Below are 25,701 nucleotides of genomic sequence, written 5' to 3'. Positions count from 1 at the left end.
CAACACTTTCAAAATAGTTAAACATTAAACACCTTGCCAGAGTTTCTTTTTTAACTCTCATTTGTATTTCTTTAACTTCCTAAATTGTTACACTAACACTGTAAAGAATAAAAAAAATATATAAATGAAAAGAAAATAACTCAATTAATATGACTTTTTTTTTTTATTTAATTATTATTCAGGAAAGGTTAGCATGTAATTTACCATTGCATTTCTTAGTGCATTACCAGCACTTTATCTCAATTTACTGTACAAAGGATGGTAACTTGCTATTATAGTCTATAGCCTACAATATATCGGCTAGACAAACAACCATTAAACAAAATGTAACACAATACCCAATGGAAGGTAGCCCTGGTGGGCAAGATTTCACACTGATGGTAAGTTAGGATCTAAGGGACACACCCATTATGCAAATAACGTGTTTAACTGGGCGGAGTTTAATTAAATCTCTGTGGAGTTGTAGACTTGGCCAGTATTGATTGGGTTTAGTGGAATTAACACTGAAATATTCAACTCTGTCAAATAACTCCAACACTGAACACCATTTAACACTGAAAGAGTTAAAATTACACTTTGAGAGTGATCTAGGCATCTAAATAGCGAGGCTCATGCAAGCAGCACGCCTCCCATTCCTCCACCACAGATGTCGACATGACACTCAAGCATCTACAGATGCCCCCAGTGCACCCGACCACCATTCAGGACAATTACTCATGCCAGAGCAGGAGGCGCCCAAAATCACTAGATCAGCTAGGCTCAGGATCAGGAGCCTCAGGATGGATTAAACTCTCTGTCACTGTTTAGACCCAGCTAGCTGTAGTCTGAACTACATGATCAGCTCAGACCAGCTGAACCTGACCGATCTACAGGACGAAGCATTTCAGTTCTTAAACCTTATAAAAATTGCAATGGTAACCATAACACGGATTTTCATATTCATACCTTATTATAATTATTATTATTTTTATTATTATTATTCGACAATTTCTCTGGATAGTAAGGGTGGGTGATACGCAAAGTAATATCACAATATTTTAGGATAATTTTGCAATAATTATACACTGCCTGCCTACATTGTCTATTACGTAAACAGTAACTTACCAACAAATAAAAAATTTAAAAATGTAGCGTATTTACTGCATGCACATAAGCTCTAAACAAACAATTAAAAGTAAACACAGTAAATAGCAAAACAAATAGAAAATAGGTAGCTGTCAAGAATATTATTATTATTATTATTATTATTATTATTATACATGGATTCATTTTGGCAAAGTTATTGCGTACAATACAATATGGCACATTCCTACTGGACAGAACAATGACTGTAGAAAAGCATGGCCACTCTGATTGCATTCTCTTCTCTTTTACAGAAATAAAACCAAAAATTGCAAACCAGCAAAAAGAACAGAGGCAGTACCAGACTCACCTACTAATCCTGCAGAAACGTCTTCTTCCTCCAGACCAAGTGTCTCAGACCGCCTTCACTGAGGTTATAGCACAGCCTGAAAGAACAAGAACAAAAAAGAGGATTTTACTATTGGATCCCTAGTTTAAGTTTACCAACATAGCCCGGGGGGGAGTGACTACACACTGATGGTGAGTGTCAGAAAGTGGAGGACTCCCAGTATGCAAACAGACTTTACCAAAACAGCCAATAGAAAAGAGGAGGTAAAAAAATAAAACAATGCTCAGCAAAGGATTTAACACTTGCTTTTCTAGCCCACATCATTAAAAAAAGAGAAAATAATTAAGGGTGAACTAAAAGTTTACCAAAGGTAGCCTAGGGGGAGTGACTACACACTGATGGTGAGTATCAGAAAGTAGGATACATCCAATATGCAAATAGACTGTGCCAAAAGCCAATAGAAAAGAAGACATCAGTGGTAACAGACTAAATTCAGTTACACAAAAGTTGATTTAACTCAAAAACAGTTGAGTAATGTTTGGAAATATTCAATTTGATGCAAATAAGAAATCATTTGCTTAATAGTTTAAAACATACAGAAAAGTACACAGCGCGAAATATGCTAAGTGAAACAATAAAAATACAATGCTTGTTTTTACAACCAACAACATAGAATCAGACTGACTGACAAACAAACAAACAAACAAACAAACAAACAAACAAACAAACAAAATAAGTCATTACTCACAACTCATGCCCGACAAGTATACCAAAGGTACTCTGTGGGGAGTGACTACACATTGATGGTAAGTGTCAGGAAGTGAGGGACACCCAGTATGCAAATAGGTTGGGCCAAAAGCCAATAGAAAAGAAGAGGACTGTATCAACAGACTAAACTCTGCTTCTCAAAAGTTGATTTAACTCAAAAAGAGTTGAGTAATGTCTGGAAGTATCCAATTTGATGCAAAACATATGGGGTCAGGGGTACTACTCTTTAAGTAAGACAAAGATTGAAAATAATCACCAACTTAGACAGAGAACAAAAATGGAACAGGAACAAAAGTAACACTTGCTCTTGCAGCCTATAAAACACAGAGACCAGCAACTAATCAAAATATTGCACCTACAAGTATACCAAAGTTAGTTCGGGTGGAGTGACTACACAGAAAGAGGGGGACTCCCAGTATGCAAATAGACTGTGCCAAAAGCCAATGGAAAATAAACTACTAATGGCAACAGACTAAACTCAGCTACTAAAAAGTAGATTTGACTAAAGAAAGAGTAATGTTTGGAAAAAAGCAATATTAATTCAATATATGGGGTGATTTAAGTCCAATTATTATTATTTTTTTACATTTATTTGATTAAAACATAGACGTTAGGCAACCAATACCAACAAGACTTTCTCTTATTGCTTATAAATCACAGAGAAAACAATTAAACCTAACATTGCACTTTCAAATATATCAAAAGTAGCTTGAGGGGGGGTGACTACACATTGATGGTGAGTGTCAGAAAGTGGGGGACTCCCAGTATGCAAATAAACTGTGCTAAAAGCCAACAGAAAAGAAGAGGTCACTGGCACCAGACCAGAACAGTTGATCTAACTTAAAAAAGTAATGTTTGGAAGTACACTATTTGATGCAAAACAGACTTCATTAACTCAATATACTCAATACTTTTACTCTTACAGCCAACAACATAGAGACAAAGTTGGTGATCATACTGCATAACTTACAAGTATAGCAAAGGTAGCCTGGGGGGAGTGACTACACATTGATGGTGAGTGTCAGAAAGTGGGGGACACCCAGTATGCAAATAGACAGTGCCAAAAGCCAATGGAAAATAAATCACCAATGGCAACAGACTAAACTCATCTACTCAAAAGTTGATTTAACTCAAAAATAGTTGAGTAATGTTTGGAAATATTCAATTTGAGTTTAAACAAACATGTGATATAAATGTAATCTGCTGTGGATCCAGAAGGAACACACCGCGCTGTCCTTCACTCCAGTCCTTCTGCAGTTCTGATTCTGGTCAAATGTCAGGAAACATAATCCTCTCCCCTTAAGCACTTTCATCGCCCGCCGCAGCACCAGACATAGCAACCCAGCCAAACAAATGCCAGCGTGACATCACATGCCAGCAGCCGCTGACAGCCACCGACAGCCACCCAGCAGCTCCCAGTCCTCCTCTCACCACCTTCCGCAGGAGTCGCGGCGGCCGGGCGGCTCTGGAGGCCCCGGAGACTCCGGAGCTCAGCTTGCCGCTCAGATTGTGTGTGTCTGAGAGGCCGTTCTGAGCGCCGCATATCAGCCAAAGATATAAAAAGCCTGTCTGAGGTTTCCTCTAGTCGCTAGCTACCCCACGCTAGCCAGCGGAGGTTAGCATCTGAAGCATTCCTGCGCATTCCTGCTCAAACGGAGGCATGGAGAACACGTTTCCCTCAGCTGGCTTACAGCCGTCTCGCACAGGTAGGGTGATTACATGCCTCTCAGAACCCCTTTCCAGCTCACAGCCGTGAAACGGAGTTTAGCAGCATTAGCGCGGCCGTAAAACGCTAGTTATGCTAAATCCCATCGTCTGAATGAAGCGGGATTAAGAAATCAAGGGTCTGAAAACTCAGTATAACAGTTCCTGATCAAACTGTATTTGATACAGGTTTCTGGAAGGTTCCTATGAAACGATCTGCTGTAAATTTATTAGAATCAATTACTGAATCATTTAGTAAACATAAAGCAATTGTCCGAAGGTGTAAGCTTTCTCTTAAAACATTTAATACCGCCGCCAAGAACATTTATCGCAAGATGCTTAAAATTACAATTAAATATATTGAGGGAATCTACTATACACTTAGGGTGAGTAATGGGTCGTGACCATATGACACTAGATATGCTAAATCCCATTGTCTAAATGAAGCTGGATTAAGAAATCAAGGGGTCTCTTTACTGGTTTTGAGAATGCCTTTATGTTGGCTAAATCAGTAATGTATTCCAATTAATTTATAATTTTTAATGGGGACCTTCCAGAAACTTGTGTCAAACAAAGTCCTGTACAACAGTTCCTGTTAAAAACTTTATTTGACACAAGTTTTTGGAAGGTCCCTAATAAAAAAAACAAAATTAATTAGATTGAATTACTGACTGACTTAGCTGAGCCAATATAAAGGCATTCCCAAAACCAGTAAACATGTTAGCTTATTTTCAAAGCCTTTAACATTGATGTCAAGAACCTTGACAATAAGATGCTAAAAATTACATCTGAATCCATTGGGGGAAGGTGGCCTGAGGGACTCTACTACACATTTAGGGTGAGTAATGGGTAGTGGTCAAATAATGCTAGCTATGCTTAATCCCATTGTCTGAATGAGGCTGGATTAAGAGATCAAGGGGTCTCTAAAGTCCTCTCCAACAGTTCCCGATAAAAACTTTATTTGACACAAGTTTCTGAAAGGTTCCTATGAAAGAATCGAAATTGATTTTGGGAACAACTACTGAAGCATTAACCCAACATAAAGCCATTCTCGGAATCAGTACACAAGTTAGCTTATTCTTAAAGCCTTTGACACTACTGACAGTAAGTTTTTTTTTTTTTTTTTTTAAATACTGCATGCTACAGAATACAGTGGGGCAAGGTAGCCTGAGGGACTCTACTACACGTTTATGGTGAGTAATGGGTGGTGGCCATGTGATTCTAGTTATGCTAAATCCTAAGTAGTCTGAATGAAGCTGAATAAAAAAAAAAAAAAACTAAAAAAAAAAACTGATAAAACCTAGTTACAACAGTCCCTGATTAAACTGTATTTGACACAGGTTTCCATAAAGTTCTTAGGAAAAGATCTAAATTTAAAGAAATCCATTACTGAAGTATTTAGCCAACATAAAACCATTCTCTTGCTCTGTTCAACAAAGATACCAAGAACATTCACAATAACATACTGAAAACAGCAAGTGAATCCATTTGGGGAAGATGGCCTGAGGGACTCTACTACACATTTAGGGTGAGTAATGGTTGGTGGCCCTATAATGCTAGTTATGCTAAATCCCATAGTCTGAATAAAGTGGGATTAAGAAATCAAGGGGTCTCTCAAATCCTCTCCAACAAGGTAGCCTGAGAAAATCTAGTGTACTCCTTCAGCACAGTGCTCAGAAGGGGTTAGACAGCCATGGCCGCACCCCCGGAATGAAAATCATGAATCTGATTGGTTAGAATGTCCTATGACTTTGCTAACAGATTCATTACTACACCCTTCTCAAAATCAGAAGAAGGGTCCACGAGCAGACACAAGGGGGCAGAAGCCATTTTAAAAAGCTTTGATTGGTTAAAACCGCTGTCAGTCAGATAAGAGTCCTGTAGCAACTAAAAAACACAGACTAATACTTTGAATTAGTTGCTGTTTTTTATTTTAGTTAATTTATAAAATAAGTCCATACACTTATTGTCACCCCTTCTCTAAAGGCTTAGAAGGGCCTCACTGCACACCACTGGATTTTACCTTGTTCTCATTCTAAACACTGCATTACTTTCACTCCGTTTACACCAAGTGCTCATTTCACACTGTTGTTGGACTTTGCATCCACCTCATTTCCGTAAAAGTGGACCCCTGAGCTCTGTATCAATACGTCACCTGCGCTCAAACAATAGCGCGGCAGGTGAAAGTGCTTAGCGTAGAGGAGAGGCTGCAGACCAGAGAAACGCTGAGATGGCCAGCTTTCTGGTACACTCAGCTCTCCGGCACAAACACACACACAAACACACACACACACACACACTAACCTCGTCTTTGTCACCAGCTGCATTTTTCTGCCTGATCACTCTTGCAAATATTTCAAGCCTGGGTTTTCTTTCTACAGCAAGGCCACAAACAGAAGCGGGAAGCAGAAGCAGACAGACGGAGCTCCACCTGACCCCAAACAGATGGAGCGGCTGCCCGCACTTACGCTGCCTTTACAGACAGATCTGAGCTGAGTTACGCAAAGCAGGAGCATCTTGATACATGAGGAAGTACAATATGTTCATGTTCAGAATGAAACAGTACGATTACGGACGTAAAAAAACATGCAACCTGAAAATATAATTATCCACAACTTCCATAAACTGTTTCTGGATAGAACTGCTGCACTGTAAACCCATTCGCTGTATAAACTCCAATGATTTAAGTCTGTTTTACATAAAATTAGATATTTCTAAACAATACTTAACTATTTTGAGTTAGTTGAACATTTGTGGGCACATATGCATTCAAACTGAGATCTTTGAGTTGAACCAACTGTAACAACCAATAACAGCTTCTTTTCCATTGGCTTCTGTCACAATCTATTTGCATACTGGGTGTGTCCAACGGTTTCTGACAGACACTCACCATCAGTGTGTAGTGATTGACCCTGGGCTACTTTACAAGTAAATCAACTTCCTCTTTAGTTATAATAACTTGATTTTTTTTTTATTTATGCTAACTAATGTTCATTCTTTATTGCTTAAAAAAATGAACAAAAAAGCTGCCTTAACAAAGTTAAGTAAAATCAACTTATTTGGTCTTAAAGTATAACAAAAATAACACAGTTAAATAAACTTTCTCTCAAATTTTTAAAATAAGTTCAACTTATCTGGGATTACAGTGTAGCAGTACAACTCAATAAAATGAGTTCTAAGAACTTCAACCTGAGAACTTAAAATGTTTGTTGAGCCAATAAAAAATGGGATTTCAACCAACTTTTAGTTACCACACTTGCCAACGCTCTTTCTGCATTGTTGGTTCATGCAGCTTTCCCATAAGGCTCTGGGCAACATATATTTGCATATTGGGTGTGGCATCTCCCTTACTTACCATCTTTGTGTTGTCTGTTGCCCAAAGCTACCTTCTCCTAGACATGTATCAGTGTAAAATGTGTGTTGATTGCCAGGCCTCAGTGTTGTAGGCTATAAGAGCAAGTTTCCTTTGTTCTGTGTTACTGGTGCTCACAGTATGTTCACTCTTATGCTGATCCAATATTTTGCTGTCAGTGTTGACAGTTCTAGAAAAATATGGCAAATATGCTTGTATAATCTATATGTGTATGTTTAATAAACTAAATGCCTTAAGCCCACAATAATTACAAAAAAAAGTTGAGTTAAAGTGTTGTTGTTGAACAAAAGTCAGTTAAGCGGAATAAACATAAGTGATTTAAGTTATCATCTAGCTTTGACTTAACTAAGTTGAATGAACTTACAATGTTATATATTTATAACTTAACTGAGTCAAATCGAAATGATGACTTGACTGAGTTAAGTTGAGCCAATTAATCTTTTTTTTTTTTTTTTTTTTTTTTTTTTTTTTTACATTTTTTATGATTTTCTAAGCTGCAGTAAGTCTGTGTAGGTCGATTATGTTTTCTTTTTTCATTTACCTTTTTATAAGTATTTAAAAAAAGTTATTTGAATGAAGTCAAAGAGAGCCTAAATCTACAAATTTTATTCAACTCCATCACCATTTTTGAATCACATTCAAAAATATAACAGAAGTATAATATACTATTATATATTTTATGTTCCAATTAATTTGGTGAAAATTTGATCAATTATGTAATTCTTAATAAAACCAAGTACTTTAGAACAATTTGTAGATAAATAATCATTTTGTAAATAAAATGTGGTTTATAATTGCTGTTTTTCATTTTGTTTTAATGACTTTACAAACAGTGATTATGGGTTAATGGAGATGTTCATTTTTTTCTATTCCCGAGTCCTGTTTTTTTTTTTTCCGATGCTACATCTGCGATATGCAGTAATGCACCAAACACTCCTGTTTCCAATGTGTAGCTCATTTCCGCATGAATTAAATATATTGCATCAACCCAATTTAGTCTTCCAGTTGGCTCACTTTTGGCACTAACTGAGCTGATGTAATATATTTATTCATGTGGAAATGATAATGCACTTTTTTACGGTGCAAGTGGAACGTGTTAAATGCAGACCTGCTAGATACAAATATGCCAAAATAAACAGATAAACAAACAAAGATAATCTTTTACAGATTGCGATTCGGTTCAGTTCAGTGTGGTTGGATGGAATTAAGCAGAAATTACCTTTTGTCAGTGTCCACTGTCTGTCCGTCTATATAAAGCTCTGGAAAAAATTCAGAGACCACTTCAGTTTCTGAATCAGTTTCTCTGATTTTGCTATTTATAGGTATATGTTTGAGTAAAATGAACATTGTTGTTTTATTCTATAAACTACAGACAACATTTCTCCCAAATTCCAAATAAAAATATTTTCATTTAGAGCATTTATTTGCAGAAAATGTGAAATAGCTGAAATAACAAAAAAGAAGCAGAGCTTACAGACCTCAAGTAATGCAGAAAACAAGTTCACATTCATAAAGTTTTAAGCTTAAGTTCAGAAATCAATATTCAGTGGAATAACCCTGTTTTTTAATCACAGTTCTCATTCATCTTGGCATCATGTTCTCCTCCACCAGTCTTACACACTGCTTTTGGATAACTTTATGCCTTTACTCCTGGTGCAAAAATCCAAGCAGTTCAGCTTGGTTTGATGGCTTGTGATCATCCATCTTCCTCTTGATTATATTCCAGAGGTTTTCAAAGGTTTGGTAAAATCAAAGAAACTCATAATTTTTAAGTGGTCTCTTATTTTTTTCCAGATCTGTATGTAGCCGAAAAGACCACACCCCAAGTGACTGTAACAAAAAAAAGGCCTCCAGCGTTTTGGTTAATGCTTTTATTGCTATTCAAGGCCAAGACAGTGATAACAGCAGACCGCTGCCCTCAATTGTCTTCACTCCTGCCTGACATATGCAGGGGTCATCCCGGGCAGCTCTATAAATTCCCTATTTGGTTAAACAGGGAGCACTCTCCGAGAAAGAGAAGGAGGAGGATAATGATCCACACAGAATTGCAATTGAACTGAGCATACAAGAGCAATACAAGTGAATCAGATACAGCAGTGCTGCTGGAGTTTTTAAACACCTCAGTGTCACTGCTGTGTTAGATTTACTTGTACCAACACCAGGCGATATATACATACCCTATTTTTTTGCACCATAAGGCGCACCGGATTATGTGGTGCATTATTTTTTAAATCAAACGAGCGCTGGATGTAAATCCACACAGATGTCTCTCATAATCAATGAGTAAAGCGCTTCCGTTTATCTCCAGTAAGCTTTGATTTCCAGATTTCTACTAAGGCTAGCCAGACAGTGCTACACTGAGGAACCCTTATTGCGAAAGCTAATGCCAGGGTTAGCAGCAGGCTACAGTCTGACATACTCTCCTCTGAATGGCAAAAGAACAAGCGCTTAGTGGGTTAGCGGGTAATGCTAATGCTCCACCAGCAGTGCTAGCCGGGGTTAGCAGCAGGATACAGGCCTATAATACTCACCTCTGAACAACAAAAGAGCTAGCGCTTAGCATGGTTAGCAGCTAATGCTAATACGGCTCCAGTCTCGAGTCTCGGTGTGGGAATGTTTGCACACTGTCACATACTGTATGGAGATACTTGGAGTGCATTATTATTAGTATCATGACATTCTGAATCATTGACTTGTTACACCTTGACTTGACTTGACTTGTTACTGTTACAAATCTGATAAAATTCTTGTATTTTCTAATTAAAAGTTAGGGGTGTGCTACATCATATCATATGCAATAATATTTATACATTTATTTTTTAATTTTGTTGCAGTAGTGTATTCTTTATTTATTTTTTTTTTCATTCAGTGTTTTGTCATATCGCCAAGAGTATTGTTAATCGCAAAAGTCGCCCAAACCAGGAATTGAAATTTAGTCTCACACGTGATGTGGTAGCTTTCTAGCAGGTAGTGGTGTTATCCACTGCACCGTCGCGTATATTGTTCTTGTCCAATGAAAAAAAAAAGAAGAATCTCTAAAACTTTACAGGAGAGAAAAAAAAACCTTCTTAACTTTCAATGGTAGTTAATGTAAAAAGAGTTTAGTTTAGGTAATTTTGTAGAATTTCTATTGGTCCATTTATCAGAAAATTTTTCATATAGTGTAAGAGACGTTTTTATTTGTTCAAATTATGTATTATATATATATATATATATATATATATATATATATATATATATATATATATATATATATTTAAATATACATATATTACATATATGAAAGGGCAGATGAGTGAAGCAGTGAGGGCGGAGCTTATTTAGGCTCCTGTTAGTGAGCAGCTGGCTGCTAGTCTCTCTGCCACAGGGGTCACCGGGGGTCATCCGGAACCACATAATTGATAGGCTGGGTTTGTTGGCACGTCCAGTCTGAGCCGCCGCTGTTCAGTGAGTTTATGAGAGTTCCTGATTTACCAGGGTCGTTTACGCGCTGGCGCAAAGTCAGCCGGGTCAAGGCGGCCACGGCGAGCAGCGGCGGGAATCAATTAACGCTCCCACATGCCGCTTCCAAGCTTGTGATCCACGGAGGAGAAGCTTCCTCAACAGCAGTGGGTGAAAGAGACAGCACGCAACAACATCTGTGCAGCGAGAGACTGAAGGACAGCCGCTCCCAGCATCCAGGTCAACATCCGTCTCTCCCCGGAACGCCGGCCGGAGAGCAGCTGGACGAGCCGCAGTATCGAAGCGCTGATTCCCTTTAGCTTTAGCTGATTGCTAAGCGGGATTGCTTTTGAAGCTGAGTGATGGGAGAAGCTGATTGAAGGTTTATTTGATCTTGTTTCGCAATATGATTCTCTGATGTCTCACATCAAATAATAGTTGCTTTGATGATTTGCTCCAAACAAGAGAGGCCTTTTGTGTACGGCAATTTATTCTGACATTTTATTCAGACCCGCAAAATCGTGTCGCAGATAACCCGGCGCCAACCAGCGCTCAAGGGTTATTTCCACTGTATCACAAAGAACAATGCAGCCTATAGAGCGTCATTATCACAATACTGCACTGCAAAAAATGAGTTAAATCCTCTTAAATCTAGTTTATTTATCTGAAATCTCTTATTTTACATTTTTCTTAGAACGGTATAAGAATATACAACTTGTTTCTAACCTAATTTAATCTGTCTACTGTGTCTTATTTCATTTTAAGCACTATCTTAGTGCTCAGGTAAAAAATTACTTTAAACAAGCACAAGGAGGTTAAATAATTAAGTATTAACTCTTATAGTATTACCAGGAATATTAGACATTTAGACTTTTAGAGACCCTCACTTGCTAGAACATAATTTTTACATTACAGTTAAATCCTCTTAAATATAATTTATTACCTAAAATCTCTTATTTCACATTTTTCTTTGGACAGTATAAGAATATACAACTTGTTTATAACCTAATTTAATCTGTCTAATGTGTCTTATTTCATTTTAAGCATTTTAAGCTTAATCTTAATGCTCAGGTAGATAAAATCGCTTTAAACAAGCACAAGGAGGTTAAATATAAGTATTATATAAGTATTAACTCATTTATCTTATAATATTTCTAGGAATATTAGACATTAAGACTTTCAGATAACTTCACCTGCTAGGACACCATTTTTACATTATACATTACACATTTTACATTATAGTTTCACTTAAATATAATGTATTATCTAAAATCTCTTATTTTGCATTGATCTCAGAACTGTATAAGAATACACAACTTGTTTCTAACCTTTAAGTAGATAAAATAACAGGTAGAAGGAATTTTAAGTTTATTTAGCTTAACTCAATCAAAGCTAGATGATAACTTGAATTAGTTAAGGTTATTCAACTTAACTGAGTTCTGTTAGATACGTTCAACTCAACTGTTTTTTCATAATCGTAAACATAGTTCTTTTCAACAAACAAACATGAACTCTGTAACTCTAAAACAGCATAACTTGCTCTTACAGCCTACAACACTGAAGCCTGAGAAGCAACATATATATTACACTAAAGCATGTCCAGGATTAGGTAGCTTTGGGCAACAGACAACACAAAAATGGTAAGTAAGGGAGAGGCCACACCCAGAATGCTAATATGTGGTACCAGGAGCCTATCGGAAAGCTGTATGTGCCAACACTGTAGAAAGAGCATTGATATAATTTCTCTTTGGCTCAACATGCATTAAGTTTTCAGGTTGAAGTTCTCTGAACTTATTTTATTGAGTTGTTCTGGCCGGTAAGTTTGTGAAACTTGATAATATTAGTTACTTTGACTAAAACACAAAATCACTTTTTATAGTGGTACATATTGTGCCTTTTGCTCGTTGAAACTATAAGAAATGACTTTATTATGATTGTTCTTCATATTAACCAGACTTTAGACAGCGTAGACATCAGATTTGTCTGATCTGTGGTAGTTTTCTGTCCTTTAGGCTCCTGAGTATTGAAGAACATTGTAAAGGGAGGAGAATAATAATAAAGTATGCAGAGAAGTTGATATAGAACTACAGTCTGTAATTATTATAGAACTTTACAGAGCTTCTATGTGATCTGTAGAACTTAAAAAGTGGATAATTGCTATAGAAACATGGATCAGTTGATCAGTGGATATATATAAAGCTATTTGCATTATAAAGGTTTACTGTAAATGTCACTGCTATAAAGCCAGACAGTACAATAAGCTCTAGCTGTCCAGACCTGTCATTTATCACTAACAGCTATTAGTCACTGCATTATTGTATCTGTAGGTACTGATTAAAGCACAACGCCGGCGAGACGTTTGTGACGCATTAAAGTTGCTCCGCTCACTTTAATAGCAGAGCGTTTTAACAGCTTTATCAAAGAAGCAAATAATGAGCTGTTGCCCTGTCAATCAGGAGCTCCTTCAGCATCAGCCTATTTAGCCAATCAGCTTTATTTTCTCCCCGTTTCTCCTGGTCATTAACTTCCCGTCCTTCTCACCGCAAACTAAATAATCTCTCTGCTCCTCTACCTCCACTCAGCGGCTCCAGCGCCAAATTTAATTGCTCTCCACGAAATAGGGGTGAACTGTGAATGTCAAAGACTTAATTGGATAGAGAGAGGAAACTGTCAGAACTGGCCAAAAACTCCAGACATCGCTCCCCTTTCATTTCTTTCCACCACACTCCTATTTAAAATGCTAATTAGAGAGCAAACACACGATTATATACCAGCCTTTTCATGAGACGAGTGTCATTAAGCTATATATTAATACATATATATATATATATATAGGGTTTCCAAGGAGTGTTTCCAAAGATTAGCATGATTAATTGTAAGTGTTATGGTTGATTCATCACATAATGATGATGATGATGATGATAAATATGAGAATTAACTACTGTATTTCTAAAAGAGCAAAAAAAAAAAAAAAGGTCGGTACCGGCATTTGCATCTTAAAAATCAACAAATAAACATTATTTTCTATGTTTTTTGTTTATTATTTATCTTAATATCCCTGCTTACACAAGATGCATTTTTTAAAAGTAAACTTTTATTTGAATTTCTGTAAAAATCTTCTGTACAAACTATCTATTTATTATATGCCATGTTAGGTAGATAAAATCACTTAAAACAAATACAAGGAGGTTAAAAAGTCATTAATTATTATAATATTACTAGGAATATTAGACATTTAGACTTTCACAGAACTTCACTTTCTAGGACACTATTTAGTTGAATCCTCCTAAATATAGCTTAGTTAAAAATTGGAGGGATTCCAAAAAGGAGTGTTTCCAAAGATTAGCACGATTAATTTGAAGTGTTCCGGTTGATTCATCACATGATGATGATGATGATGATGATGATGACAAATAAGAGAAAAAAATATTTCTAAACAAGAAAAATACAAGTTTTAATCATAGACATTTTTTGCATATCTATACCAACCAACAGGGCATTTGCATCTTAAATATCACCAAATAAACATTATTTTCTGTTTTTTTTTTTTTTTTATTTATGTAGTTTAATATCCCTGTTTAAACGAGATGCATTTTAAACAGTAATCTTTTATTCAATTCCTGTATTCCAACAATGTTTTCAAAGATTAGCACAATTAATTCTAAGTGTTCTGGTTCACATTATTATTATGATAATGAACATGAATATGAGAACATTTCTAAAAGAACATAGACATAGATTTTCACATGTCTGTACTGACCAACTGGGCATTTGCATCTAAAATATCACCAAATAAACATCATTTCCCATTTTATTTTGTTATATTTCAATCTCCCTGCTTAAAAAAACATTTTTAAGTATAATTTTAACACTTAAATGTGCATCATGAGAGTTTTTAATTATTAATTTTTTAATTGTTAATATTTCGGTAGCAAATTTCACTGAAGTACAGTTTTATTGCAGACATATAGGCTCACAGGACACAGTTTGTGAAAGTATAGTTTTATCATAAAAAATAAAACAAAATAATAAAATAATACTAAGTTTACTTTTCTTTGTTTTTTTGTTTTGTTTAAATAAACAACTTTATCACAAGGGCACTTATTAGAGATGGTGACTAACCATCATCAAAATGTTGATGATGTTCAGAAGATGTTAGAGTAATAATAATAATAATAATAATAATAATAATAATAATAATAATAATAATAATAATAATAATAATAATAATAAATCTTCTAACAAAAACATTGACATTGTTTCTACTGAAGGGCAGCAAACAGTTGAAGAGTGCAGCAGCAGCAGCAGCAGCAGTAAATAAATCTGTGCTAATGTACTCCAGCATCGTGTCAGTGTTTACAAGGACAGAACAAATAGCAGGCTGTCAGCAGTGTCCTTCATTCACGTACACTCACACAAACACACACACACACACATATATATATATATATATATACACACACACACACACATGCAAAGTGCTCCGACTGCACTCTGAGCTGAGTAAGGCTCAGGACACACTTTAAACAGCCCCATCCAGCACAATACTCTCCATCTGCCCCCAACAGCAAAGCCCTGCCAGCTCCATCCACCAGGTGCCCCGAGCGGACGCCCTGCACCACCCCGATACGCCATCGGCCGCTCCATCGGATTGTGCTGAACTCTCCTTGGCGCGTAAAAAAGGGCCGATATTTTAGCGTGAACCAGACCCGGCCCGGCCCTCCTGCTTTCTGATAATAACGGCAGCAGTGATTCAGCATTCCTGGTGTGAATGTAAGGCATTAAGGGACTGGGCTTCAATCCAGTGGTAAATATTTGCACTGAAATTTACTGATAAATTACGATCACGCCGAGGCGATGAGTGCTCGACTGAGGTTAAAGGAATATTGCAGGATGTTTCTAAGCCTAATCTCCCGTCCTCCACCCATCTGTGCTGTGCCATCAGTTGCTGACTGCAAACAGTCATTTTAGCATGTTTTCCAGCCACTTGGAAAAAACTCTCTGACTTACGGCTTACGAAGTGCTTTTAATAGAATCCAGTGGGTGGTTGCATAGTTCCGTATATAACCTATTAAAAATGAAATAAATAAATAAATAAATAAATAAATAAATAAATGAGCTAAAGCATTGAAATTGCATTCATTGCACCTGAACAATGTGGGTGTTACGATAAGTTAATTCAGTTTCCGTTATATTTACTTTCCTTATTTTTACTTTCAGTGGTTCACAAGCCTTTTAGACTATGTACCGTCTGTCAACAACCACACTAAAACATGTAGTTACCACACATTAAACGCATAAATGTGTACACAGAAAGCTAGATGTGTAATCCACACATATAGCTCTGGAAAAAAATAACATTTTCTGTGTTCAGTTTCTCTGATTTTGCTATTTATAGGTATATGTTTGAGATGAACAAAATGAACATTGTTGTTTTATTCTATAAACTACAGACAACATTTCACCCAAATTCCAAATAGAAAAAGAAAACAAAAGGTTTATATTCATAAAGTTTTAGGAGTTCAGAAATCAATATTTGGTGGAATAACCCTGCAGGTTTTTAATCACAGTTTTAATCATGCATCTTGGCTTGTTCTCCTCCACCAGTCTTACACGCTGCTTTTGGATAACTTTATGCCTTTACTCCTGGTGCAAAAATTCAAGCAGTTCAGTTCGGTTTGATGGCTTGTGATCGCCCATCTTCCTCTTTTTCAATTTGGTAAAATCAGATAAACTCATGAGTGTCTGGTGCCTGGTTTGTAGTGCTAAAAAAAATGAGATAATGCGTGTAGAAACAAGGAGGTGGTCATAATAATCATTATGCTTTATTGGTTTATGTAGCAGTATCATCACAATCCTGGTATTGTAATTAAAACCTACCAATCAAACAAATTCCTCCCTCGTGGAACTCTTCTTCCTCCTCCTTCTCTTCCTTTAAATAATCCTCGAAAGAATAATTCAAGAGCTGTGGCTCCAAATCTTTTATTTGAAAGGTAAAGTTTTCTATAAAACACATTTACAAGCTTATAAAAGCTCAGTTCGGCCAAGTTCATATCAGCGCCGTATTCAGATAAAGCCGTGTACAAGAGGCTGTTTAGGACCGAAAGCAGCTGAGGGGGTCTGAGGGGGATGCAGATTACTTTGCACTTAAGCTTGTTGTGTTTCCCCTTAAGGGCATGGCAAACACATCAATAAGGTTCACGGAGGATCACTGAGGGAGCTTGCCAGGCTGATGACGTCACAGTCATTTGGATTCTGTGTCGTCCGGGGATTTTTTAGGCTTTACACGCTGTAATCACTGCCGGACCAGTGCATGAGCGACGCGGCGCACATCAGTGATTTCTATTGGCTTAACGAAGGACATGTGAAATGAAGCAGAAAGGGGTATTTGCAGAGGGTTTAAGAGGCTGAGGGCTCATACATATGAATCAAATGAAAGATAAAACAGATACAGAGCTCAACACACTGTTTGATCGCTCCTCTGATAGGCTTCCAACAGTTGTTTCATTCTGGGGAACCGTAATTGATTTGTATATCGCCCCTTGATAATTTGTTCCCCCCTGATATCAACTTGATATCAAGTCAGAGCGCACCTGGCTCTTAAAGGGAATGACGACAGGCACACTGATTGGTTTATTTCACGTTATGAAATAACGTCAAAACACACACATGATTAATTGAGAGAATTAATACATGCCTTTTGCATGTTTCGAGCTGCGCAGGGCATATTTTTTTGCACCCTAACGATACCAAAGAAACACCTACACGCCCTAAACACCCTATTTCCAGTTGCACGGACCGCAATTGATCTCGACATGGGCGTCGTCTGGCCTGGGCTTCTGGGGCTTTAGCCCCGAATAATTTTTCAGTAGCCCCGTATCGTTTCGCTCAGGTCAGCTATACTATTAATGAGGAGACAGGACATGACCGATGTGTAAATGGAAAATCTCTTAACGCCAATGACAGTGCCAGTTCAAGGATAAAGTTCCACCCTTCAGGCGAAACAACCAATCAGCTTGCTGGTTTTGCGGGGAGCGAGAGGGGCTAATAGGGAAGCGCCCCCTTGCGCTGATGTGATCAAACCCAGATCAAACCCACTGTGTGATTAATAAATTACAGCTGGTGACAGTCAGTTAGCTTAACTTAAAAATTAGCTAGCTTAGATAGATAGTAAAGGTTTAAAAAATAAATTGAGATCTTTGAGTTGAACCAACTTATAATAACTGAGTTTTTTTTGAGTTTAGTCTGTTGCCATTTGCAGCTTCTTTTCTATTGGCTTCTGTCACAATCTATTTGCATACTGGGTGTGTCCAACAGTTTCTGACTAACACTCACCATCAGTGTGTAGTGATTCATGCTGGGCTACCTTAGAAATAAATTAACCTTCCCTTTATTTGTAATAACTTGATATTTTAATTTATGCTAACTCAAGTTTTCATGCTCCATTGCTTAAAAAACTTTGAGCGAACCGGATGCCTTAAAAAGGCCTTACAGTATAACACAAATAAAAAAAGTTAAATCTACTTCCCCTTTAGTTGTTATAACTTGATATTCTAAGTTATGAAAACTTCAGTTTTCATTACCCATTACTTAAATTTTTTTAAGACAACCGGTTCCCTCTAATTTTTAAAGTAAATTCTACTTATCCAGGCTTACAGTGTACCCAGGCAATGCCCCTGGATATGGATCACTAAAATAAGTTCCCATGTCTTGGAACATTTGGAGACCTACCGACTGCACTATGCACGACTGCATCTATGAAGTCACTGATCAGCCCGAACGCAGATCTAAATCCCGGGTTCCAGCTCGTCTCCCTCCTCGTCCTCTACCAGGTAAATTATGTGCCACTATATTTCCCATAGCAGCGAGACGTCAGAGCACTTAAATTACACACTGTTTAATGCACTCTTGTCAAACGTAATATTTCCAGCCACCATTAGCGCATTCGCTCGCCGCTATCCATTCCACTTTGCGACTGCGCCAGTTAATCAGAGTGCCTCGTTATTTTAGGAGACATCAAAAGAGATGAGAGCCGTTTTTTAGCTGGAAACGGCCATAAATTTGCTCCCACCGCAGCGCGCTCTGGCACATTTGTCAAAACCTGCTCCTTTTAGCAACAGGAAATTAGCAGGAGAAAGTGGGGGAAACTATTTACAATTTGAAAGCTAACATTTGTACAGTAATTAATGAAGGTCTTATGAAAAGCGCTCCCCCGGGAGGCAGGCGAGGAATATTTATGATACGGTAGGCCAGGAGCGGGCGGAGCTCGGCCCATTTATCTCCCCGCACCCGAGTAACGACTTCCAATCACGCCGCGCCTCTTATTAGAACGAGTAAAATCAACAGCGCAGCGGCTTATTTATTTATTTATTTATTTATTTATTTATTATCTGTTTATCTATCTACCTGATTATCTTCTTCCTTATGAACCCATGCTGGATTCAGAGTCTGGTGACTGATTATGATTAATAACTTTCAATTATTAACATTCAATTTATTGGATAATCAATTACTTCCGTATGAAAGCCCTTTAATACAGAGTGCAATTATTTCAGATGTAAAAGCAGATTGAGATTTTTCATGCAGTGGAACCGTCAAAGTGGAGTTCTCTGAGATCTGAACAAGATAAAGCTTTATACATGCTTGTTATGTATCTTAACAGAGGTCAATTCCGATTGGTCAGCCTGATTTTAACACATTTAACACAGAAAATCTTTGAAAAATTAAATATTTGAAAAATATTTGAGTAATTTTAGGAACATACTGTTGGATCAAAATAAATGTTTAATAAAGTATACATGAATAAATTAATTCTATCATTCAGAAAAAAATAATAATAATAATGTAAAAAAAAAAAACAAACAAAAAAAAATGTAACATAAAGATCTACCAAAATACTGAAGTGTATATAGTATTAATATTGTAGTAATATACTAGTAATATTTAGTGCATGCATATAAACTGCAAAGTAGCAATAATATCATTTATAATAACATGTTTAAATATTGTGAACGCTTTTATACCCTGAAATATTGTGCCATAACACTCACCCCTAATTATTACATCAGATTATAGAGACAGATTATATCTGTCTAATATCATTTATTTTACTTTAATCCTGGATATATAGAGATATTTGGAGTGCATTACTAATATTATTAGTATCATGACATTCTGGATCATTGACTTTTTCTTAGAATTCTGATAAAATTCTTATTATTTTTTTTAATCTCAGTTAGGGGTGTGCCATACCATATCATATATCATATGCAATAATAACATTTCATTTTCATTTTGTTGCAGTAGTGTATTTTTTATATATATATATATATATATATATATATATATATATATATATATATATATATATATATATATATATATATATATATTTTTTTTTTTTTTTTTTTTTTTTTTTTTGTCATATCGCCAATAGTATTGTTATTGCGAAGATACCATGAAATATCATGATCTTATTTTAGAGCCATATTGCCCTCCCCTAGTGCAAAGTAAGAAAAAAATAAAAAATAAATAAAATAATAATAATAATAATAATAATAATAATAATAATAATAATAATGATAATTGACACTGTATTGTATTACTTTGTACAATACGATATGGCACAACCCTAAAATGCACACTTGTTTTAAAAACATTTTTTATTATTATTATTATTATTATTATTATTATTATTATTATTATTATTTTATAACACCTCACGTTTGATATATTTCTTTGCATTTCTCTGCATTTTTCTTTACTCATTCACCCACAAGCGGTTTCCTCGCTCAGGGTTTATTTGGCGAGTGTTACAGTGCTGAGATCTCCGAAGTTGATGAGCTAAATATTTAATGAAGCCCTAAAATACGTGGATTTCGGCTTTTCATTTGAGTCAGTGGAGCTGCCATGTGTAGATTAGCCCAAGTACTGATGAGGGACAGATTCCAGAACTCCAGCCCTGAGAGACTTCCTCTCTCTGATCATTTGTACCCTGTCAGAAATGCTGTATTACGCTGGAGTGGCATGTCCTCTTTGAGGAAACTGGATGCCCTTTTGCTTAAACACACTTACACACACATATATATAATATTGTTGCTATGCAATAAAAAAAGCATCTGCATTTGTGTTCATTTTACCACATTATTTTTTATATAAATGATTTCTTTCAAATTTTACTTTAATTTACAAGGCCAATTACCCAACCCACTCATTAGGACTCCCCCTATCACTAGTGATGCCCCAACACACCAACATACATGTGAAATCAGCCACCGCTTCTTTTCCAACTGCGAGTAGCATCACAGCGCGCTCGAAGGAAAGCACAGCGATTCGGTTCCGATACATCAGCTCACAGACGCCTTATACTAATCAACATCACCCTTTGGAGTGATGAGGGGAAAGGGCAATTGTGCTCTCTCTGGCTCTGGCACTTGATGACAAGCTGCATGATCAGGATTCAAACCAGCCATCCATTGATCATAGTGGCAGTGGACCACTTTGGCGCCCCATTACTACAAATTTTACTAAATAATTTGTACACACAAACTATCCTTTGCACTGTTTCAAAATTTCTTAAAGAAAATCTTAGAGTTAACTGAAATGAACTCTTTTTACATTGACTTCCATTGAAAGTTAAGCTGTTATTTTTTTTTATCTCTCTCCTGTAAAGTTGCTGTTCAGCATTCATTTGGCCTTCATTACTGGCTCTTTAATAGCTCAACTTTACTGTACGTGAATAAAGGCTTGAGGCCTTGAAGGCACTTGAAGATGTTATGCTATGAGCAGCCAAATCATCAGAACCTTTCCCTGGGATGTCGCTGGACGTACTACCAAAACTCCACCCCTATTGCAAAATCTGTATGATGTGGACAACATTAGGAACCTCTACACTTCTATGTTTCAAGATGCCTGGCATGTTGCATTAGACACTACTTCTATATGTGTTACTCAATAAATGTGAATAAGAGTTTCTCATATCAATCTAAATTTTCAATCATTTATTGTTTCTGGTAACATCTTTCTTCTGAATAGCACTGGCGCCGAGTGGTCTAGCAGTCTAAATAAAGCGCTGCCACTATGAATGTAAGATCGGTGGTTCGAATCCTGGTCATGCAGCTCGCCATCATTAGCTGCCAGAGCCCTGTGAGAGCACGACTGGTCTTGCTCTCTCTCTCTCTCTCTCTGGGTGGGTAGATGGCACTCTTACGCCTCATCACCCCAAAGGGTGATGTCGATCAGCATGAGACGTCTGTGAGCTGATGTATCGGAACCGATTCGCTGTGCTTTCCTCTGAGTGCGCAGTGATGCTACTCGTCAATGCTGCATCAGCAGCAGTTAAAAAAAAAGCTGGATATACAGCTGAGTAGATGCTGAATATGCGCGAAAAAAAGAAATAAATCTTTAAATGATTAGCATTGCAATGCAAGTTGACATTTCCTTCTAAGTGCTTTGAACGCTACTTTATATATGAAAAAAAAAACTTTACTAAAGAACCCTTGAACCTCAACTTTTTTGAATGTAGTTATTACAGTGCAACAATATAAAATAAAAAAAAAAACACTGTGCTCTCTCCTTAATCTAACAACAGTGCATAACTTTACTCAACAAAGTTCTCTGGCAGAAGCAGTGGGGCTTCACAGGCTTAATGGAATCACCTGCCAACTATAACAAGCCGGCTCTGTGTCCCACCACTTACATAATACTTCAAACCCAGCAGCAGCAGAAGAGACGGCCATGTGGCTCCGCAAGCCGAGCCGAGAACACAGCTTAAGTGCAGTTCAGTGTTGGACAAGCTTCTACAGTGTTCACTGTGGCTTAATCTGCATTGTCAGGACATGCGAGTAGAGAGGGATACTTAGCCTGGAGGGAAAAGCTAGAGATGGTCACGGCCTGGGCGTTTCTTACAGTTTGAAGTGCGAGAAGAAGTGCTTTTTTTTTTACATTAGATTAAAGATATCTAAGATTAGCTGAGTTATCAGAATTAGCTGAGTTTGAATTCTTACCTCAGTAATCTCAGTAAATCTGCAATGATTGGTTGACTAAATTGAATTTCATTAAAATGCTGCCAAATATGATTGGGAGATTGCTGGTTCGAATCCTGGACATGCAGCTTGCCCTCAGCTGGTGGAAACCTAAGAGAGCACAATCGGTCAAGCTCTCTCTGAGTGGGCTAGATGGCACTCTTATGCCTCATCACTTCTAGGGTGATGTCGATCAGCACGAGGCATCTGTGAGCTGATGTATCAAAACCGCGTCGCGGTTCCTCTGAGCACACTATGCTGGGATTAATTGGCTGAGTTTAGATTCTTACCTCTCAGTAAATCAGCAATAATTGGTTGATTAGGCAATTTGTACAATAACAACGCATGTGTGTATAATAATTCTCTACACTGTAAAAAAAAACTGTAGTTTTACAGGAAAATTTCCTCCATTTTTACTGGCGATCTGAGGAAACTTCTGACTCCTCTCTGAAACAGTAAACCCTGGACTCTTTCGCTTCAGCGAGTCTAAATCGCAGCTTAAGGAGCGTGTTTGATTAAAGTTATCTGTACAGGTAATCCCTGCAGTGCTCACATTAAACAGTAATCAAGGCAGTCGTGTCTCTTAGCGAAAGCTGAGCCAGTCAAACACCGAACCTTAATAAGCCAGTTGCAGGCTGTCTGCTGCTGGAGACGTCCTGAGGCTTCCAGCATTAGCCTGCTCAGCAGGACCTTTCAATATAATCACAGGCCAATTATTATTAAAACCTGCCATTCATGAGCTCAAACGCCACGGCTCCCCATTAGTTAATGAAATATAGTAATTTGGAGCTTATTATGCTAAGCAGCCAATCTGGCCAATTGGACTCTGAGCAAGCCAACATATGGCCGCCATTGATAACTAGCTTATGCTTATCATTAGATAGGTGGGAAGCGAGGAAATTTGGAATTAAGATTGCTATACATTCTGAAAACAAAAAAAAGTTAGGGCTATACAATAAGAATAACAGTACAGGGGTTATGATTCATTGTGTTGTTAAGGAAGGTGATATATACATCTCTGGAAAAAAATAAGAGACCACTTAAAATTGATGAGTTTCTTTGATTTTACCAATTTGAAAATCTCTGGAATATAATCAAGAGAAAGATGGATGATCACAAGACCAAGCAGAACTGCTGCAATTTTTGCACCAGGAGTGCAGGCATAAAGTTATCCAAAAGCAGTGTGTAAGACTGGTGGAGGAGAACATTCCAAAATGCATGAAAACTGTGAATAAAAACCAGGGTTATTCCAACAATATTGATTTCTGAACTTTTTAAAGCTTTATGAATATGAACTTGTTTTCTTTGCATTATCTGAGGTCTAAAAGCTCTGCGTCTTTTTTGTTATTTCGGCCATTTCTCATTTTCTGCAAATAAATGCTCTAAATGACAATATATTTTTTGCTTTTTGGAATTTGGGAGAAATGTTGGCCGTAGTTTATAGAATAAAACAACAGTGTTCATTTTACTCAAACATATACCTATAAATAGCAAAATCAGATCTATCAGTTCTAATAATCTGATAATCTTTGGATATTACCATTTATTTAAAATAAAACCTGTCTTTCTGCGATGGATTGGGGGCCTGTCCAGGGTGTATCCTGCCTTCCGCCCGTTGCCGGCTGGGATAGGCTCCAGCTAAGCTAACTTAGCATTACCAAATGACTGACTAAGGTTGAGTTGACTTGAGAAGCACTACTGAAGTACACTTATGATTAGAAAAGCCCTGCTGAGGTAATTTAATTACAATAGCACTGCTGAGGAATTGCTGATGTAATTTGAATTAAAATAGCCATGTTGAGGTATTTTTTTATTAGAATAGCAGTGCTGAGGTACACTTATTATTAGAATATCCCTGCTGACGTAATTTTAATTAGAATAGCACTGTTGAAGTTGTGCGTTTGTGCTTTGTTTGTTTGTCTGCTGGGACATTAAAAAGGTTGAGTGTTCAATAAATATTGAATTTATATATTTTGTAGTTAATTTTTTATCAAAATGCATACATTTAGGCTATTTGTTGTATTTAACTGTAAAAAAGAGAATCAAACCTTGACCAAAATTATTCTGCATGATTTCAGTGCATTACTTCAAATTAATTTTCATAAAAACAAAAAGCGTCTACTGAAGCGTTCATTAGGGTGTTAAACTGGTTCTGGTTTATTCTATTGCTCTGTGGAAACGCAGCACTCTCTCTCGGCAGATGCACGCAGAATGAAATGCAGCGCAATAAAAAATGGATAAATCTGGGCGTAAATGAAGCCTAATGTTGGACTCGGTCGCTCTGACTCTTCACAGTGATTCTCCGTTCACAATGGCGTTCAGCGCCGAAGAAAGCCTAATTCATGTCCAGGAAACCCACCCTCTCTCTACGACTGCGCTACATTTAGCGCATTTCCAAGTCTTTTGCATCCCAAATGGTCCTTCTAATCAGGGCCATTCACTGAATCCATGCAAATCGTCAAAGCTCACTCGACTATTAAGCCATGTTAATGAGCTGGAGGTTCCTCGCTTAAAGGATTCGGCTGGCAGCCGGAGACAATGGCGGAAATCGGCTGCGGAGAATGAGGCTAATGCTGTGTGCTTAGAGAAAACAATCTTATCACGCTGACACTGTCAGGATTACGGGGCAGATCGCAGCCACCTCCACAGCTTTACTGTGCTGTTAATAAAGCCAGAGCCTTTCAATTAGGGGCCCTTTTAAGCAGGCAGGTGAGAGAACGGACAGCACGGGTCAGCGGCAGTGAAGGAATAGAGAGCTCACTCTGATTGGGTTGCCAAACATCTGACTACTCACTCCGACGTGTGGAGACTAATTTTTTGTCCCGACGGACAGTTCTGGTGGAAACAGGAGAGTTTTAGGTGCACACTGAATTCTGCCGTGATTTGAGCAGCTGTGGTTTTATGTTTTTTGGATACGATCCGGGTTAACACCCGAACATCCCTTTCAGACAGCTTCCTCTTACAGCGTCCACAGTTAATCC

The 25,701-nt window shown here is 37.2% G+C and overlaps 1 protein-coding gene across 1 annotated transcript in view; it reads right to left on the bottom strand.

Annotated features, from left to right (window-relative positions):
* The window catches only part of cntfr (ciliary neurotrophic factor receptor), a 331,119-nt gene that overhangs the window by 286,599 nt on the left and 18,819 nt on the right, over positions 1–25,701 (bottom strand). Inside the window, exon 2 of the mRNA XM_007260812.4 lies at positions 1,433–1,508. The gene's annotated coding sequence lies outside the window, so the exon portion shown is untranslated. The remainder of the gene's footprint in view (positions 1–1,432; positions 1,509–25,701) is intronic.

The sequence above is a fragment of the Astyanax mexicanus genome, chromosome 20 (genome assembly GCF_023375975.1).
Source record: "Astyanax mexicanus isolate ESR-SI-001 chromosome 20, AstMex3_surface, whole genome shotgun sequence".
Taxonomy (NCBI): domain Eukaryota; kingdom Metazoa; phylum Chordata; class Actinopteri; order Characiformes; family Acestrorhamphidae; genus Astyanax; species Astyanax mexicanus.
Note: the sequence above shows the minus strand (reverse complement) of the source record. Positions and strands in the feature narration are given on the sequence as shown.